Here is a 13,814-nt window from a genome sequence, read left to right on the forward strand (position 1 = left end):
TCTGAGCTCCAAATCAGCTGGCTTATTGCCCCTACCACTTCTCTAAGCAGCTCTCCCTGCCAACTCGAGTATCCATTGTGGTGGAGGAGTCTCCTTTTGCCAGGATTCCAGAGGTCGGTGGTGAGAGTGGGTGGGTTTCTCCTTGCAAGTTCAACTTACCCAGTCCCCTGGAATCCTTGGGGGCCTGGAATGACTACTGGTGTGTGGTAGGTAGCCCCGTACTGGGTTTCCAGCTTTCTCCCCCTTCATCCCAGCTTCTGTGTTTTCCCTCTGTCTGCTGTCAGTACTTTTCCTCTGAAGATCTGTTAGGCGTGTGCCAGTCATCTCAATCCCTTCGTGGCATCTGTTCTACCTGGCTACTCTAGTTGGCCATCTTGCCCTCTCTCTTATACTATTCCTAATCAAACTTTTACCATTAGTGTTAGTATTCAGTATGGTTTTGTTTTTATTTTTTATTTTAGACTAGTTAAGTGCACTCTTGAGAAAGGGGGAAAGACTAGAACAAGGAGTTCAATCTGTTACTGACTGTAAACAATTGATTGAGATAACTCACTACCAGCCTGGTTTTGTTTTTTATTTGAGGCATAGATAGATTCATTTGTTTTTATTTCTATTTCATGCTATAACATCCTCCCATCCTGTTGAATTAATGAATTAATTAAATTTTAATGTCGTTCCCCATGTAAGAACTATTTTTTTTTTTGTTTTTGAGACGGAGTCTTGCTCTGTCACCCAGGCTGGAGTGCAGTGGTGTGATCTCGGCTCACTGCAACCTCCACCTCCCAGGTTCAAGCAATTCTCCTGCCTCAGCCTCTTGAGTAGCTGGGATTACAGGCACACACCACCACGCCCGACTAATTTTTGTATTTTTAGTAGACACATGTTGGTCAGGCTGGTCTCAAACTCCTGACCTTGTGATCCGCCTGCCTTGGCCTCCCAAAGTGCTAGGATTACAGGTGTGAGCCACCATACCCAGCCTCACAAGAACTATTTTTAAAAGTATGTCTTCCCCATCCTGATTATCCTGTTCTCAACTCTCTGTCCTTTCCACTTTGTTCCACCCAACTCCTGAATGTAACTAGTTTTGTTATTCTGGGTTTCTTCTTTCTTTCTTTTTTTTTTTAACAGATTTATTTAGGTATAACTCATATACTAAACAATTAGCCATTTTAAAGTGTACAATTCAGTGTTTTTTTTTTTTTTTTTTTTTTTTTTTTTTGAGACGGAGTCTCGCTCTGTCACCGGACTGGAGTGCAGTGGCCGGATCTCAGCTCACTGCAAGCTCCGCCTCCCGGGTTCCCGCCATTCTCCTGCCTCAGCCTCCCGAGTAGCTGGGACTACAGGCGCCGCCACCTCGCCCGGCTAGTTTTTTGTATTTTATTTTTAGTAGAGACGGGGTTTCACAGTGTTAGCCAGGATGGTCTCGATCTCCTGACCTCGTGATCCGCCCGTCTCGGCCTCCCAAAGTGCTGGGATTACAGGCTTGAGCCACCGCGCCCGGCCAATTCAGTGGTTTTTTATGTATTTCTAGAGTTGTGCAACCATGGTCACTATCTAATTTTGGCATTTTTGTGAAAAAACTCCCATACCTGTTAGCAGTCACTCCGTATTCCTCTGGAACTCCCCTCCCTACTCAATCCCCAGGTAACCAATAATCTAATTTCTGTTCTCTCTAGATTTGCCTATTCCAGATACTGTATGGACTTTTGTGACTGGCTTCTTTCACTTAGCATTATGGTTTCAAGATTCATCCATGTGTAACAAATATCAATACTTCATTCCTTTTTATTGCTGAATAATCTATTATATGGATGTATTACATTTTATCCATTCATCAGTTTATGAACATTTGGGCTGTTTCCACTTTTCTGCTATTATGAATAACGCTGCTGTAAACATTTATGTCTTGGGTATGTTATGGATCACAGGCTCTTTGGCTCTCTGTGTAATAAAAATTAACATAGGGCCAAGTAGATATCCCAGACAAGGCTGTTATTTTGGGGCTTGCACTTGAGCGCAAGGGAGACAGCAGAGGTGCAAGGACTCTCTAGCTGACTCTGTGAAACAGCTGGTAGGGAATTTTTTGTTAGACAAAGTGTAGGAATTGACATCAGGGGTGATATATGCAGGCTGGGCTTGGTAGAGCATGTGAAGGGTAGGGTATGCGAGTCAGCATATCTGGTTGTGATATTTATCTTGAATATTGGACAACCTGGTAGTCTGGCCAGAGGCAACAAGGCTATAAGTTAATTGTTAAGCATTCTTTCCTGAAGTGGGACACTCCACAACCTTGGTTTGATATTTAGATTTCCTAAGGCCAGTTCCTGGAATTCTTCAAGTAAAAGGCATGGTTAAGACAGTATGAAGAAGGAGCTGTGTCCCATTCCTGTTCTGTCTCAGGTACATACCTAGAAGTGGAACTGCTGGACCATGTAGTAACTAACTTTTTGAAGAACCACCAAACTGTTTACCAAAGTGGCTGTATCATTTCACATCCCCACCAGCAATGTGTGAAGGTTCCAGTTTCTTCATTTACTCACCAACACATCTGATTGTCTTTTTTATTTTAGCCATTTAAGTACGTGTAAAGTGTTACGTCATTGTGGTTTTTGACTTGCATTTCTCTAGTTGCTGAACTATGTTGAGCCACAATATTTTCATTGCTTATGGACCATTTACATGTCTTTTTTGGAGAAATGTGTATTGTAATCATTTGCCCATTTTTAATTGGATCATTTTCTTTTAGTGTTGTAAGAATTCTTTATATATTTTGGATATAAGACACTTATCAGGTATGTGATTTGCAAAAAGTTTCTCTTATGTTGTAAGCTATTTACTTTCTTGGTGGTGTTTTTAAAAAAGGGTTTAATTTTCATAAAGTATAATGTATCTATTAATACATTAATAATATGTCTATTTTTATTTTGTTATTTGTGCTTTTGGTGGTGTGTCTTCTTAGACTTTGCCTAATCCAAAGTCACAAAGATTTACTATTTCTATTTTTTATAAGAGTTTTATAATTTTAACTCTTACATATAGTAAGTCTATAATCTATTTTGAGTTAATTTTTGTGTATGTGTAAGGAAGGTGTCTACTTTTATTCTTTTGTATGTTGAGTGTTTACTTTAGCACCATTTGTCTAGTCTGGTTATTTTCTTCCTTTGTTTCTTTTTGCATGAACATGCAGATATATGCACTTCTAAAAAATTTATTTATTTTACCTATACAAAAGAGGTAAGACAACATAGTTGGTACTTTCACTTTACTTTTTCACTTAATATATTCTGGAAATCATTCCATATCTGTTCGTAGAGTTTGTCCTTATTCTTTTTTTTTCCTCAACAGCTACAATGTACTGTCTTTGTGATACACTATAGTTTAGTCAACTATTCTCTTGTGTGTGGGCATTTAGATTGTTCCTAATATTTTGCACATGCAGTACTTTAATGAATAGGCTTTGTGTTTGGGAATAAATTCCTAGAAATGGAATTGCTGTGTCAAAAGGTAAACACATATATAGTTTTGTTAGATATTGCCAAGTTCCTCTCCATAAGGGTTTTATCAATTTGCCTTCCCACCAGAAATATATGAGAGTGCCTGTTTCCCCACAGCCTCAAGTACCAAATTTGTTGTCCTGATGTTTTTGCGAAAGGGAGAGGTGAGAAATGGCATCTTGGCGTAGTTTTAATATGTACATGCATACCTCAGAGATATTGTGATCTTAGTTCTAAACCACTGTAATAAAGCAGATATTGCTGTAAAGAGAGTCACACCGATTCTTTGCTTTCTCAGTGCATATAAAAGTTGTGTTATTTATTGACTACTGTTGTATCTAGTTTTTGGTCTTTCTCCTTAACTTTAAAATAATTAATAGAGTTTATGTTTTTGAGCAATTATGAATGTACGGAAAAATTAAGTAGATTACAATTTTCGTATACCCCTCACCTGCCCCTATTTCCCCCTTCTTATTGATATCTTACATTAATAATGACATGATTCCACCATTATAGTATCATACAGAATATTTTCACAACTCTGAAAATCCTCTGAAATCTCTCCCTCACTCTGCCTTTCCCTCCCACTGAATTTCTGACAACTACTAATCTTTTTACTGTCACCATATTTTTGCCTTTTCCAGAATGTCATGTTGTTGGAATCATAGATTAGGTAGCCTTTTTAGATTGACTTCTTTCAGTCATCAGTATGCATTGAAGTTTCCTCCATGTCTTGTGGCTTGATAGCTTATTTCTTTTTCATCAGTAAATAATATTCCATTGTCTGGATGTGCCACAGTTTATCCATTTACCTATTGAAGGACATCTTAGTTGCTTCTAAGTTTTGACAATTATGAATAAAGCTGCTCTAAACATGTATGTGCAGATTTTTGTGTGGATATAAGTTTTCTGCTCCTTTGAGTAAATACCAAGGAGTGAGATTGCTGGATCCTGTGGAAAGAGTATGTTTAGTTTTGTAAGAAATTGCCAAACTGTCTTCCAAAGTGACTGTATTATTTTGCATTCCTACCAGCAATGAATGAGAGTATCTGTTGCTCCACACTGTCTCCAGCATTTGGCATTCTTGGTGTTCTAGATTTTGGCCATTCTAATAGATGTGTAGTGTTGTCTTGTTTTAACTTGCATTTTCCTGATGACATATGATGTGGAGCATCTTTTCATGTTTTTATTTGCCTTTATATCTTTTTTTGTGAGTTGTATGTTAGGGGTTGCCCATTTTTAATTGGGTTGTTTTCTTCTTGTTGAGTTTTAAGAATTCTTTATGTTTTGGATAATAGCCGTTTATCTGGTATGTCTTTTGCAAATATTTTCTCCTAGCCAGTGGCTTGTCTTTTATTTTCTTGATGGTATCTTTCAAAGACGAGAAAAATTTAATTTTAATGAAGTTCAGCTTATCAGTTCTTTCTTTCATGGATTGTGTCTTGTGTGTTGTATCTGAAAAGTCATCACCATACCCAAGATTATCTAGATTTTCTCCTGTGTCGTCTTCTAGGAGTTCTGTATTTTATGTTTAATATTTAGACCTAATTTTTGTGGAAGGTGTAGGAGATCCATGTCTGGAGTCATTCTAGCACTATTCATTGAAAAGACTATCTTTTCTGCATTGATTATCTTTGTTCTTTTGGTAATGATAAGTTGACTGTCTTTGTAGGGGCCCGTTTCTGGGCTCTTTATTTTGTTCTTTCACCATTACCATACTGTCTTTATTACTATAGCTTTATAATAAGTTTCAGTGTTGGTTAGTGTTAGTCTTCCAACTATATTCTCCTTCAGTATTGTAGTGTCTATTCTGGATCCTTTGCCTTTCCTTGTAAATTTTAGAATCAGTTTGTCAGTATCCATAAAATTACTTGTTGGGAGTTTGACTGATATTGCATTGAGTCTATAGATCAAATTGGGAAGAACTACATCTTGGTAATATTGAGGCTTTCCATCCATGTACAGCTATCTCTCAATTTATTTGGATCTTCTTGGATTTTTGTAATATTTTTCCCCCATAGATTCTGGATATATTTATTGGATTTATACCTAAGTATTTCAGTTTCTTGGTGCTAATATAAATGGTATTCCAATTTTTAAATTCCAATTCCAATTGGTAAATTCCAGTTGTTCATTGCTGATGTATAAAAGCAATTGACTTTTATGTATTAACCTTGTATCCTGCAATCTTGCTATCATTGCTTACTTATTTTACGAGTTTTGTTGATTTTTTGGGACTTTCTACATAGATAGTCATATCACATGCAAACAAATACAGTTTTATTTCTTCCTTTCCAACCTATACACCTTTTCTTTTTCTTATCTTATTGCGTTAGCTAGGACTTCCAGAATGGTTTGACTACGAGTGGTGAGAGCAGACATCCTTGCCTTGTTCCTTGGCAGGAAGGCATCTAGTTTCTCACTATTAAGTGTAATGTTATCCTTAGGCTTTTTTATAGACGGTCTTTATCAAGTTGAGGAAGTTCCCCCTTTTTTTCCTAGTTGTCTGAGAGTTTTTATCATGAATGGCATTGGATTTTGTCAAATACTTTTTCTCCATCTAATGATATAATCATATAGCTTTTCTTCTTTAGCCTGTTGATGTGATGGATTACAAAATTTTTATAATAATTGGTTTTTACAGTAATTGGTTTTTAAGTGTCGAACCAACCTTGCGTACCTAGAATCGATTTGATCGTGTTGTATAATTCTTTTTAACCATTGTTGGATTTGATTTGCTATGTTGATCTGACTTTCTGACTGTATGATTTTCCTTCTTTTGAATAATTTTTTAAAAAACAGTTGTCGTAAAGGAAGTCTATTGGTGATAAATTTTTTTTAACTTTTGTTTGAGACAGTCTGTTTCTCACTTTTGAAGGACAGTTTCACTGGATACAGAATTCTAGGTTGGTACATTTCCAATCCTATTATTATTTTATTCCACTCTCTTCCTGCTTACAAGTGTGGGGACCCCACACTTTTGTTAGTTTTACCTAATTTACATGGTTTGTGAAAAGACTGATGTTATTCTTGCTTTATCTATAGGTAAGGTGTTTTTTCCTCTGGCTTCTTTCAATATTTTCCTTTGTGTTTGATTTTCTTTAGTGTGACTAGGATGTGCCTACGTGTAGATTTTTTTGTATCTATCCTGCTTAGTGTTCTCTGAGTTTCCTAAATCTGTGGTTTGGTGTCTATCATTAATTTTTGGGAAATTCTCAGACATTGTTGCTTCAAATATTTCTTCTATGCCTTTCTCTTTTTCTTTTTCTTTTGGCATCCCCATTATGTGTATTTATGTCTGATATGGATTGGATCTGTGTCCCTACCCAAATCTCATGTTCAGTTGTAATCCCCAGTGTTGGAGGTGGGGCCTGGTAGGAGGTGATTGAATTGTGGGGGTGATTTCTAATGGTTTAGCACCATCCCTCTAGTGCTGTTCTCGTGATAAGAGTTCTCATGAGATCTAGTTGTTTAAAAATGTGTAACACCTTCCCTTGCTCTCTCTTCCTTCTCCTCTGGTCATGTAAAACGTGCTAGCTTCCCCCTCACCTTTTGCCACGAATTAAAGTTTCCTGAGGCCTCCCCAGAAGCTGTCATGCTTCCTGTACAGCCTGTGGAACCATGAACCAATTAAACCTCTTTTCTTTATAAATTACCCAGTTTCAAATATTTATAGCAGTAGGGAACAGACTAATTCAATACTTTTTGTAATTGTCTCACAGTTTTTGGATATTCTATTCTTTATTTTTTTCAATTCTTTTATTTCCACTTCAGTTTTGGAATTTTCTGCTGACATTTTTTCAAGTTAACTTATTTCCTTGATTGTCGTCAGTCTGTCGATGAGCCTATCAAAGGCATTTGTCATTTCTGTTACAGTGTTTTTGATTTCTTGTGTTTCCTTTTTATGTTTTCCTAAAGAGTTTTCATTTCTCTGCTTCCATTAACACCCTTAGCATATCAATCTTAGTTGTTCTAAATTTCAGTTATGATCATTTCATGATCTCTGCTCTGAGTTTATGATGCTTGTTCTGTCTCTTAAAATGATTTGTCTTTTGGTCTACCTTGTAATTTTTTGTTGAAAGCTGGAAATGAGGTACTGGGTATGTGAAACTGAGATAAATAGGCCTTTTTAGTAAAAGGTTTTCTCTTTATCTGGATAGGAGTTGGGCTTTGTTTACTGTTTACCGTAGCTGTAGCTATAGGTGTCAGAGGCTAAAATACTCTCTGTACCTTTTTTTGTTTTTTAAATCTCCTCTGTTGTCTTGCAGTTTCTCTAGAGATTTCTTCTTAACTGAGGTCTGGGTTGGATAGTTCTTTCAGTTGTATTTCCCTATTATTATATGGGAGCTCTACTGATAAGGTGTGGAGGAACAGGAAGTATTCTATAGTCCTATAATGAGGCTTTTAGTGATTGTGTTTTTTGGCTTTACCCTCCCCAGTGTGCCTCAGTTTTTTCCCCTTTAGGTAAGAAAGGAAGTCTAGAGGGTAGTGGAGTTGGTTATTTCACTTCTCTCAGTTCATTTACTTTCTAGTAAAATAGTTTCTCTTGAGGGTAGGCCTTATTAAGAGGCTTGGGAAAGTATTTCAAAGTGCCTACTTTTCCTCTTCCTTTGCCCTAAGCAGGAGGTTATTTTTATCCAGTCTGCACTGTGAGAGAACCTGGTAGGGCTCCTGGAGGTAAAACTCACAAAAATGTGGGGCCTCCCAAGACTGATCTTCCTGGGAGTTTTTAACTCTCATGCTTGTCCACATCCAACCTCTAGTAATTGGTCAGTTACAATTTAGACTTTCTTACTCTGTTACTGTGGAGCGTACTGGTTCTTGGGCTGCTTCTCCTGTAAGTTGTGATTCTCTTTGTCTGCCTCTCACTCCAGTTTTGGGGGTATGATTTGCCCTGTGACCTCAATTCTCTGAGGAATCTAGGAAGAATTGTTGATTTTCAGTTTGTTTGCTTTTTCTTGTTGTGGGAATAGAAGTGACAGCTTCCAAGCTCCTGACATGCTTGACTGGAAAGTAGAAGTCTTTTTGTCTTTCCTTTACCAGTGTCTTATATTGCAAATAGTTTTTCCCATTTCGTTAATGTATGACTTTGTTTATGGCGTTTTTCAGTATGCCTTTTTTTTTTATTTTTTAATTTAGTCTATCAATATTACATCTTGATTTTGAGACATAGTGAAAGCATTTCTCTATACGGGCTTATAGAAATTCACTCATGTTTTCTTCCAGTACCTTCATATATATATATATTTTTTAAAAAAAACATTTTAACATTTCCATCTTGGATCCATTTTGAGTTTATTCTTATAAACTCAGGTGTGAGTTTATAAGGTGTAAGGTGTAAGGTGTGTGGCATGTGTCTTTTTCTTTTTGAAATGTTTCAAATAAATTTGTTGTTGTTTTTAAACTATATATATAATTATATATATAATTCATACATATATAACTATACATATGTATATATAATTCATTGTAGATTGTTTCACAAGCATGTAAGCAACCAAATCTTTTGATTAGTATTAGCATGGTATATTTGTCTACATCTACTTACTTTTAATCTATACTTGTCTTTATATTTAAAATAGGTTTCTTATGGAAAACATACAATTGAGTCTTGTTTTTTGAACCTCTGACAATCTTTTAATTGGTGCATTTATACCACTGACATTCAAAGTGGTTATTCGTGTAGTTAGATTAATGTCTCCCTTATTTGTTACTGTTCTCTACTTGTTACCTTTGTTCTTTGTACCTTTTTTCCACTCTTTTTCTGCCTTTTGTGTGTGTGTGTGTGTGTGCATGCTTGTGTGTGTTTTAATAGAGACAGAGTCTTGTTATGTTGCCAAGACTGGTCTTGAACTCCTGGGTTTAAGCGATCTCCCACCTTAGCTTCCCAAAGTGCTAGGCTTACAGGCATGAGCCACGTGTGTGTGGCCCTTCGTTGGGTTTCTGTTTTTTTTGAGATGGGGGTGTCGCTCTGTCACCGAGGCTGGAGTGCAGTGTGCAATCACGGCACACTGCAATGCAACCTCAACCACCTGGGCTCAAACAATCATCCCACCTCAGCCTCTCAAGTAGCTGGGACCACAGGCATGCACCACCATGCCTGACTTAAATTATTTGTAGAGACGAGGTCTCACTGTGTTGCTTGGCTGGCCTCAAACCCCTGGGGTCAAGTGATGCTCCTGCTTCCACCTCCTAAAGTGCCTGGCCTTTGTCTTTTTTTTAGTAGCCTTCCTAATGGGTGGTATGAAGTGGTATTTTATTGTTCAGCAACATACTTTCAACTGTTCTTTTACTTTTTTGATTATAGACTCTATCTACTAACTTGTTGATTTGGTAGGTGAGGATTTAGCCCTCTTATCATATCCTTCCTGAAGCATATTTACCCTTCTCTTTACCCATCCCCTCACTTACCGGTCAGGTCTATCAGAGTTAGGTCAGAATTCATTGTGACTTAGTAAACATTGTTAGCAGCTGAGCCCTATAGTATTATCACATTTCCATTTTTTAAAAATTTCCTTATGTTAATAATTACTAATTTTGTTTTGTCCTCCCCCCATCTTCCCTTATGACCCTGCAGTGTGTGTATCATTATTATTCTTAAACGTACCTGTTACCTCTCAAAATCCTTCTCAAACAGTTAAACACATTGGTAATTCATCAGTTCCTTTCCTCCCCTGGAGCCCACAAGTGTCCTGCTCCACTTTGGAATGGTCTTTCTCAAAGCATCCAGCATAAATGACATCTTAGGACCTTTTTTTCACTGCTATACTGGGGACAGTCAGATATTTAGCCTTCTGAATTTCTCTAAATTTCCTGTATTTCTCTCTTTTAAAATAACCTTTATTTTATTCTAGTTCTGGAAGATTTCATCAAATTTATCTTCCAACTCTGCATTTTTTGCTCACCTAATGAAAAATAATGACATAATCTTCAGAATGCTTTCTTATGTATTAAATATTCCTTTGGTATTTTTCATGAGTGTAACGTCTTTAATACCTCTGAGCATACTGGTGATACTGTCTCGGTTTCCTGCAAGTTCTTTTTCTCCTTTTTAGCCTGTTTTCTTTCATATTGGAGGCTTTCCTTAGATGATCTTTGGTTGTCTGTTTGCATTTAAGAGGGAGACTGTACGAAGCTATTGGGAAGCTCTGTGTGTATACACGGACTGGTTGCTAATGTTTTTGGAGAAGTTGCTGAAAACAAAGCCCTCCACTAAGCACTTCATATATCTTAACTATTTGTTACATTGGTCCTGTATTCTAATTTCACAGTTGAGGAACATGTTGAGGCTTAGGTGATGCAACCAGAAGAAAATTGTCTTCTTGTGATTCTTTTATCTATCATATTGTTTTTCTGCCCTCTTCTTAATAAATGCTTTTTGAATACCGGGAAATCTCTTGAGACCCTTACAGTCAGAAACAAGACAGACAAATGTAGTCATCCAAAACGCACAATTGCAGTAATTATAGAAGTGTGTTGAGATGAAATTGTGAATATGATTGTTTGGGCTGAGGAATGGTCAGATTGATAAATTCTTTTTTTTTTTGTTTGTTTTTCTACTAACTTCAGTTCCAGGGAACCAGGTATATAACCTGGGTATACTAATATTTGTTTTAGTGACACGTGAGTCTTCTTCCAATAGGTCTGGAAAAAAAGAGAAGAGTAAATAATATGCTAAATTAAAGGAATCATTATGGGTGATACTATAAAACAATAAAGTATGAAGTGTAATTTGAGAAGACCAATATTGCACACATATACAGCAGTGATTCATTATAGAGCTATTTGTCTTACAAATATCCTTATATTAGAAAAATTAGGCTTGTGTGGTAGCTCACGCCTGAGATCCCAACACTTTGGGAGGCTCAGGCAGGAGGATCACTTGAAGCCTGGAGTTGGAGACCAGCCTGGGCAACATAGCAATCTCTACAAAACAATTTTAAAATTAGCTGTTGTGGTGGCATGTGCCTGTAGTCCTAGCTACTCAGGAGGCTGAAGCAAGAGGATTGCTTGAGTCCAGGAGTCTGAGGCTGCAGTGGGCTATGATCACTCCATTGTACTCCAGCCTGGGCTAGAGTGAGAGCCTGTCTCAAAAAAAAAAAAAAAAAAAAAAAAAGAAAGAAAGAAAGAAAAATTGTAAATTCTTTATACTGTTGTTAGTAAGATATTTATTTATTTATTTATTTTTGATGGCCCATCTGAAAGTACACTCTGCTGTAATATGCCAAACATCAAACTATGTTTCCTCAATTTGAGGTGCTGTTTCTAAATACTGGCATATAGATATTAGAAATACCTGTCAGAAAAGTTCATTTGCGTTATCAGTTATTTTTAACCAAAAGTAATTGCTCTGTTAAAATATTTTTTAAAAAATAGAGTGACACAAAAATATAAGTAAAAAAACAAAGTATTTTTATTTAACTGACAAAGATGTTTTGCATATTTTATTATTAGAATTGTCCTTTATTTTTACAGAAAAGAAATATATCCTGTGTATGTACTTTGTCTTGTATTTGTATAATTTTTTCCCCATTGAATAATTACTGCAGCTTGCTAAATAACTCTTATGAGTAAGCATAAAGGATTATAATTACCTGGAGCTGTAGTAGTGGTAGTTTAATAGGAGGCACATGTACCTACTGAAGGATAAAAATAATTACTTGAGAAATAGTAAAGTTGGAGTATTTCTGTGATAAGACAATCTCCCTCTTTTTTGTTTAAATTTTCACAGCATCCTACCATGAAATGTTCATTTATGGCTGAGTCCTTTTCCCTAAAAGAAATAACCTTATTAGTGAAGTGCCTATTCAGTTAAATTTGGTATTAATGTTTTGAGCTCTTTTTTTCTTATTTTAAGCATATTCTGGATTCTGTAGTGAGAGAAATGTGCTGTACTTTTTGTGTTCCAAAGACTTACAAAGTTCCTTATTTTTAATTTAGGAAAAGCTTGGAGGCTTTCCAGGTTTTGAGGTACAGCTATCTTTTATTTTTTGGAACAGTGATTTCATACAAATGAAAACTGATAGGACATAAAAAGGATAAATTTGGTCTCAGCACTTTGAAATGTAAGCTTTTACAAGACAGCAACTATTATTGTTATGTGTTTTTTTTAAAATTTACTGAGTTTTCTAGAACATTGAGGGATTACTGTAGCAGATACACCCAGAAATCCAAGTTGGTTAACCTAACAAGTTTATTTTTTGCTCACTTCTCAATGTAGAGAGGGTGTTCCAGGTCAGCTGACCTTCTGTGTGGTCATTCAGGGGCCCAGGCAACTCTTGTCTTATGACTATGCCCTCCTGTGTGTTCTAGAATCCTGTCCATTTAGATAGTGTGGGGAAAATATACTAGTTTATTATTCATTTACTCCAGAGGTGACATAGACCCCTTCTCATGTTCTAGTGGTGAGAAGTATGATGTGGCCCCATCTTAATGCCAACATGGTGGTGGCGGTTGGAAAGGGCTGGGAGTAGGGTACTTCTTGTAACACCTCTCATGATTAACACTGTGCCTTGGACAGGGAGCATAAATCTGATAGTCAGTTTACTGCTCTGCTAAAAGTTATTACTTTCCCTTTCATAATGTTGTTCAAAGGTGGTAATATTAGCTACCTCTAGATTGTTAATAGGCAGGAGACAAATATCCTTGCCTCATATTCTTTACCCTATTTCTGAATTTTTCGTTTTGCTTTTAAACCACTGAATACTTAGCCAATTAGTGTCAGTGTTTTTTTTTTTGTTGTTGTTGTTGTTATTGTTTCTTTGTTTTTTTGTTTTTTAACTGGTTGAGATTTTATTGAAGTCCAAATTTGGGGATAGGCTCAGAGAAAGAAAGAGATATTTCTAAGGTCACTTAGTATCAGACCTAATTCCTGCTCTAGAATTCTCTTCTACATACAGTCTGCCCTCCTTACCCACAGGTTCTGAATCTGTGGATTCAGCCAACCGTGACTTGAAAATATTCAGGGAAAAAAAATAGAAATAACAACATAATAACAAAAAATAATATAAACAATACATCATAACAACTATTTACATAGTATTTACATTGTTGTATTAGGTATAGTAATGTAGAGATGATTTAAACTTACTCATACACTGCCGAATAATGTTTTGGTCAACAACAGACCACATACCTGAAGGTGGTCCCATAAGATTATAATACTGTATTTTTTACTGCACCTTTTCTATGTTTATATATGTTTAGATACACAAATAACCATTGTGTTAAAATTACCTACAGTATTCAATATAGTAACATGCTGTACAGGTTTCTAGCCTAGGAGCAATAGGCTCTCCCATATAGTCTAGGTGTGTAGTA

At 36.3% G+C, this 13,814-nt stretch overlaps 1 protein-coding gene across 14 annotated transcripts in view; it reads left to right on the forward strand.

The window, feature by feature from the left end:
- Positions 1–13,814, forward strand: part of EHBP1 (EH domain binding protein 1) — a 344,785-nt gene that overhangs the window by 21,310 nt on the left and 309,661 nt on the right. The window contains exon 1 of one of the 14 annotated variants that reach the window (XM_033239207.1): positions 2–113. The exons of the other annotated variants lie outside the window; for them this stretch is intronic. The gene's annotated coding sequence lies outside the window, so the exon portion shown is untranslated. Of the gene's footprint in view, position 1; positions 114–13,814 lie in introns of those variants that run through there. 14 annotated transcript variants of the gene reach the window in all.

This window comes from Trachypithecus francoisi, unplaced genomic scaffold (genome assembly GCF_009764315.1).
Source record: "Trachypithecus francoisi isolate TF-2019V2 unplaced genomic scaffold, Tfra_2.0 Lachesis_group17, whole genome shotgun sequence".
NCBI lineage: Eukaryota > Metazoa > Chordata > Mammalia > Primates > Cercopithecidae > Trachypithecus > Trachypithecus francoisi.